The sequence below is a fragment of the Poecile atricapillus genome, chromosome 4, assembly GCF_030490865.1.
Source record: "Poecile atricapillus isolate bPoeAtr1 chromosome 4, bPoeAtr1.hap1, whole genome shotgun sequence".
NCBI lineage: Eukaryota > Metazoa > Chordata > Aves > Passeriformes > Paridae > Poecile > Poecile atricapillus.
Window position 1 is genome coordinate 61896574 of NC_081252.1, and position 6000 is coordinate 61902573.

Sequence of the window (6000 nt, forward strand, 5' to 3'; positions counted from 1 at the left end):
CAAGCTGAGACCCTTTTGATGAACAAACTGAACCATCTTGGTGCTGAAAAGGCAGAGATATAGTCGATAGCTCTGATATACTGTCTGTGCTTGCCAGGAGAGCTATCTATTGCCATTATTTGCCTAAAGGGTGATGTAGGCAATGAAAGTGAGTCACCAAATAGGAGTTCAGGTGAGATGAATGTAGCGTGAGCAGGGAGCACCTCCTTATTACAACTCTTCAAATCACCCCCTGAGTGCAATTACTTTGTCACCTCCTTGTCCTTTCTGCAAGGTTTCCTTTCCTGAGATTGGCAGTGTGCATGCACAATAGTGGTCTGTACCTGTCAGACAAAGAAACACAAGTAGTGGGGTTAGTTTTAATTATTTTTCAGTCAAACATCCACATTAGATGCAGAATGGAGCTGATTTAAATTACAGCTTGCCTGAAAACTGTGATTGACCTGCAAAAAGGTCCTACCATGTTTAAAAAGATGATTATGCTGGAGGAAAATGTTGAATATTTTGCCAGACACTGAATATTAATTTTTATCCTGAATACCTAGTTTTGTGTGTGTGTAGTAACTCATGCATATACATAGAGCTAGATTTTGTATGTATTTTTTTTATTTTTTAAATATCCTTTTTCCTAGCTAAATAACTGTTTTGTGACTTTCCCATAATCTCAGTAATCTTTTTGCAGAAATCTTTACAATGAGGAGCAGCTAACTGATATTTTTTGCAACCTAATAATTTTTCATGTCAGCTTGAAATGCTAATGAATATTTTGCAAATAATGTAGTGTACATATAGGACCTGTATATGTCCTGTATGGAAGTCTGTCCCTTATTTTCACACTGTGGTGAGGTAGGACACTTGCTCAGTTCTGGCCCTGATATGATATATCTTCCTTCAATCTTTGTTCTTACCACATCATATTTAATCTGTGGTTAGAAACAGAACAGCCACATCTCCCCCGCTCCTTCTGTATTTTTCTCCAGTTGTAAAACTAGAGATCTATCTCTCAGCCATGCTGCTTTTTAAGACTGTAGTTCAATTGCACTGTTGTTTTGTTTTCTTCCTTCTTTCCTGCACTATAAAAGCCACTGAAGTATTTGTTTTAAAAATATAGAACTTGTTCAAAGTGGTTATGTTGTGGGTAAAATGACCTACTGATACCAAGCCATCTGGGGAAAGGGGTGTTTAACAAACATAGGAGGAAAGCAGTGCACTCAGCAGGTTTGGAGAACGGTATCAGATGTCTGCAAAGCAACTGTTCTTATGTTAACACTAGTGCTTCCTAGCTTTGAAGGGTACTATAAGTGCATGAAGTGTATTGCCTAAAGTCTAGGCGTTTTTTGCACTTTCTATTTCAGAGCGACAGTTTCTATTATTTCTTTTATCATGTGACAGCCATATCTAAATTCAGAAAATATCAACACTTCCAGGAAGAAAAATCTTAATTCTGTCACAAGAAAGGAAATAAAGGTTAAAATAGGTGTTTTCAAGTATTACCAGAAGCATCCTACTGCTACATGAAAAAAAAAAAATGTAGTAGAAAAGGGAAGAAATTAAAGTCAATTTAGTATTGGGTGTAAATAAGAAAAGGTGAGCTATGTTGCTTCCTGACAGATTTTGGTTTTGACATAAGTTCCACATATTTCATTTATTGTTTTCTACTGTTATAAAAGCTTCTGGCAGTGGATTTTAGCTCTTCCCTGAGATGCTTCACCTGCCTGTGAGCAGACCTGGCTGTATGCACACAGCAAACACCTGGGGCAGCTGCACAGAGGTTGCTGAGTGGTACCACTGTGCAAGCCACTCACCACTCACTGCAGAACTGAGTGAAACCTAAAAGTATTTACAGCCAGAGACACTGAGGTCAGGATCCAGAGGTGTCTTTGAGGACGTGCCCTTTATGGCCTCTGTGCAGCATAACCTCACAGTGAAGGGACTGACATCTCTTTACAGAAAACTGTACTTTGCAAATCTCAGCAAGCTGTGATTTGATGATCTCAGCAAATAATGGCTGTGTCTGCAGTGCTTGGTTCTCCCCCTCCATGTGCTGGATCCTGCTGCCAGGTGAAATGGTATTGACTGCCCTGGTTTTGTGCTACTCCAATCTGCATGTCCTGGCGTGCAGCTGGAAGGCATGGAAAGGAAGAAGTGTGGGCAGAGGACACTGAAGAAAGACCAGAGAGCTGGGAATAAAACTTTCTGCTGCCTGGCAATCCATCTTTATGCAGGTGGCCTCTGGAAGTGACTTTCCCTGGACCTCATCTTGATTTTTTCCAAAGGGAAATTTCCCAGGCAGAGCTTCTGAGCAACCCCCACACTGATGAAACAGGGGGATCAGTCACCAAGACCTGGGAGCCAGTGGGGAGCTGGAATAGTAGATGGTAGAACTGTACCCAGTAGTAATAAAGACTCAAGATCTTTATTAAAGGTTTGCTGCTGTTTGATCACTGCTAGTCAATGTACCAGTCTTTATCTGACTAACCCTTTCCATGAAATTTAAAAAATGAAAAATTAAAATAACCAGCAGCTAACCTGACAAACTGTAGGTCCAAAGCTAATCCAGGAGTTAGCTTATTCAAATCTAATGAACTGCCTTATTGTTTGAGCAGTGCTGATAAGTTTTTGATAAAAGGCTTTGTATTATTGTTTTTACACAGTTTTATCGTCCTTGCAAAAGACAAATTGCTCAAAACAGAGGACAAATGTACTTCCATAGAGGTCTTTTCACAGAAAATATATACAAAATTAATGAAATAAATGAAAAAGCAACACATAATAAACAAAAGAGTGACATTTATGTGCAGGAGACATATAAAAATTGCCTTTGCAATAGAAAAGACATCTTGATTGCGAAATTGGCTACTGTTGGAATAGCACAATTTTAGTAATCTCTCTATCCCGAGCACAATATTTTATTCTTATTTTCCTTCAAATCCATCACTCAGTTTACTTGGCTATAGGAGTTTTCACCAACAAACATTGTACTGACTGTATCAGTAATTTATATCTGATAAGAAATGAAAATATTCATGGATTTCTGCAAACTATGTGCTGGAAGTGTGGCACAGAATGATGAACAGCCCTGGCTATCTGAAGGTATTTGTGTCTTCTGTTATCTTTAAAAAGACAGATTTTCAAAACACATGAGATCTAAATTTTTTACTTTGTTACAGTAGTCTTTAGTAGCACAGTTCATCTCTAGGAAATGAGAAAATATGCAGATACCAGCAGCACCACAAACTTGTGTTCCCCCATTCTCTCCTGCAGACTAGGAGGTCTTCTGGTATAGCCTTTGCTGGAGTTAGTGAGTCTGAGACGTATTTTTGCCTTTTTGTTCAAATACTGGGCTGGAAAACAGGTATTTGGAGACATTAGGGACTGCCTGGTCACTGGGGTTCTCCTTTCCTCAGAACAGACACATGATCACATGTGTAAGTCTGGCCCACGCCATGGTCAAATCCCCCTGCAACTGCCTCGTCATCTCTGCCCACCTACAAGTGCTGAATGCCATGGTGTAGCCTATGTATTGCAGAATTTTCGCTGGGATAGGCCAGGGCAGAATGCATTTGGGCACTTGGCAGTCGTGGACAGTGATTTTTTTTATCTCAGGTAAAATTAAAAGGACATGTGCATTGTGTAACCCAAAGGCTGATGCTGGCAGAGGATGGATGATACCAAGACAGGAGCTGTGGCTGGGTCCTCTCCTGCACTGCTTATCCAGAAGCACAGGAAGAACTAGAGATAGACCAGCTCTTGCTGCCTCCTGCAAATCCATCTGGCTGTTAAAAAACCCACCCATGGTGCTTTGTTGTAACTGCTGCTGAATGGGAAGTTCCAGGACAGTTCTTATCTTTCTGAGTGCAATCGTATTAAGAATAGTTCTTATCTTTCTCAGCACTCTGTGTCCAAATATTTTGTATGTACTGTAGCTTAGCAATGCTTCCCAGGAAATATTACTCTGTCAGTAGGCAAACAGTTGCTTAGCTTGAAAGAAGTGTAATTATTTAAGGCATGCACAAATGTTTTTGGCTGCGTGGTGCCATAACATTATTAACTGTGGGGGAAAAGCTAGCTAGCTCTTTTTTAGAAACAGTATTATCATTGTCCTAAAATGCAAAATTGCTGTAAGTCCTATCCTGACCAGAATTCCACATTTGCTCTTGATAGTAGATTGTATTTCAGAGCAGGATTAAGTAAATAAGTCATATTAAAATGACAAAATGGGTAAATAGAATATAATGTGAAATGAAATGTAAATTGGATTTAGGCAAACACTTTTATACAGACCTCCCGTCAAACCCTATCAGACTGCTTCAAATTCCTACTGTGATTTCTGCTTGCAGTTCTATTACATGTTGCCACTCAAGGGCATTTGATGTTTTCTCTCTCTGGAAATTCATTTGCATTTAAATGATTTGAAATAATCATAAAAGCCAAGTGCTATGAAGTTTGAAATTAGTTACTGTCTATAAATTGCGATGCCATTAAAAGATGATTTTGAAGAGCTTTGCTGTCTCAAATGTATGCAGATTAAAATCTAACAAAGTACACCTTGTTACAAAACTGTAAAGAATGGTGTGACATGGACTTAAATTGATTTATTCTCCTACTAGCGCCTATAAACTTTACATACTTGGGTTTCTTCTGAAAGTGGAAAAAACCCTTTCATTTGCCTGCTGAATCTGAGCCAAATTCTGTTCTCAGATGGGGTTTCATTGGGTGTATCTGACACCAGTTCTTGGCCCTCAGAGTTTAATCTATACGGTCTATTAAATTTCTGGAAATGCTATATGAATAGTTGGGTCTCATAATTTTTTTATGGAGGGAATAAAGGAGTGGGATCAGGAACAATGGAGGCCATTTACAGTTGGCAGTATGTGTATGAGCATTTATACCTGTGTCTGTTCACTTTTCCCCCCTCCCTTGAATTTCAGTGTTCTGGTAGGTGTTTCTGCAGGATCTTCTCACTGAGGCAGCTGGTGTTCCTGGTATGTCACCCTGGAGCCAGCCTGGCCTTCTTGACTGTGGAAAGGTAAAACCTGGTTAGGAGCACAAATACATTTTGAAATATTGAAGCTCCTTTAGAAAGAGAGTTCTTTTCTCTATTCACCTCCAGACAAGCTTAGGCAAAATAGGGCTGTCACCTCATAAACTCGTCTTCTACCCCTAGCCCTACTCCACTTTTAACCTATTCCTGCTCTCTGCCTGTGAGACCTCGTTGCAGTATACTGCCCAATATAAATTCCTACTCCCTCTTTGTTTATACCACTGGGATATTATAATTTTACATTTTTGGATACCAATAGTGCATTCCAAATATATTTTGCTATCCCCAAATAATTTTAAATGGACTTAACCACAAATATATGTTTAACTATGTCTAGGTATATGACCTGATCTTAAGATGTTTGTACCAAAGAAAGCAAAGTTGCCTTGGTTTATAGGTCTCAGAACTCAGGGATGGAATTACCTCCTTATAAACATATTTATGTGTGGATTTTTATTATTTGAAAGAAAGAAAGAAAGAAGTGTGTAGAACATATCTTAAAGGGCAAGCTAGGGTTTTGGTTTTGTATTTCCAGTCTAGTTGTTCAAAAATTCCTGATATAGTTTCCCTGGCGATAACATTAGCTGTGCAATTCTTACAATTTCTAGTACAATAAAAAGTCCTATACTTGTTTGTGTATGAGTCATAAAGCAGAACAGTTATCTTAACCACTTCTTTAGTAAGCAACTTTTTTCTCTGAAATTGTCTCAGTGGTTCGTGCAAACTATCAGATAATCCTTCCCGATCAATCCTTAATGCAAATTCAGTCTAGGCACTGGTGACAATACCTTGCCTCTCAAGTAGGGTTTATGGTTGCTGCAGGGTCAGATTACTGATGGGGAGTGGGGAAGTGAGACAGGAGTGAACTGATAAGTTTAATACATTATTGTTACTCTAGCATGCCACAGGCTTCTTATATTAGTTTTCTGGTAGAGTCCTGACTGCCTTATCAGAAG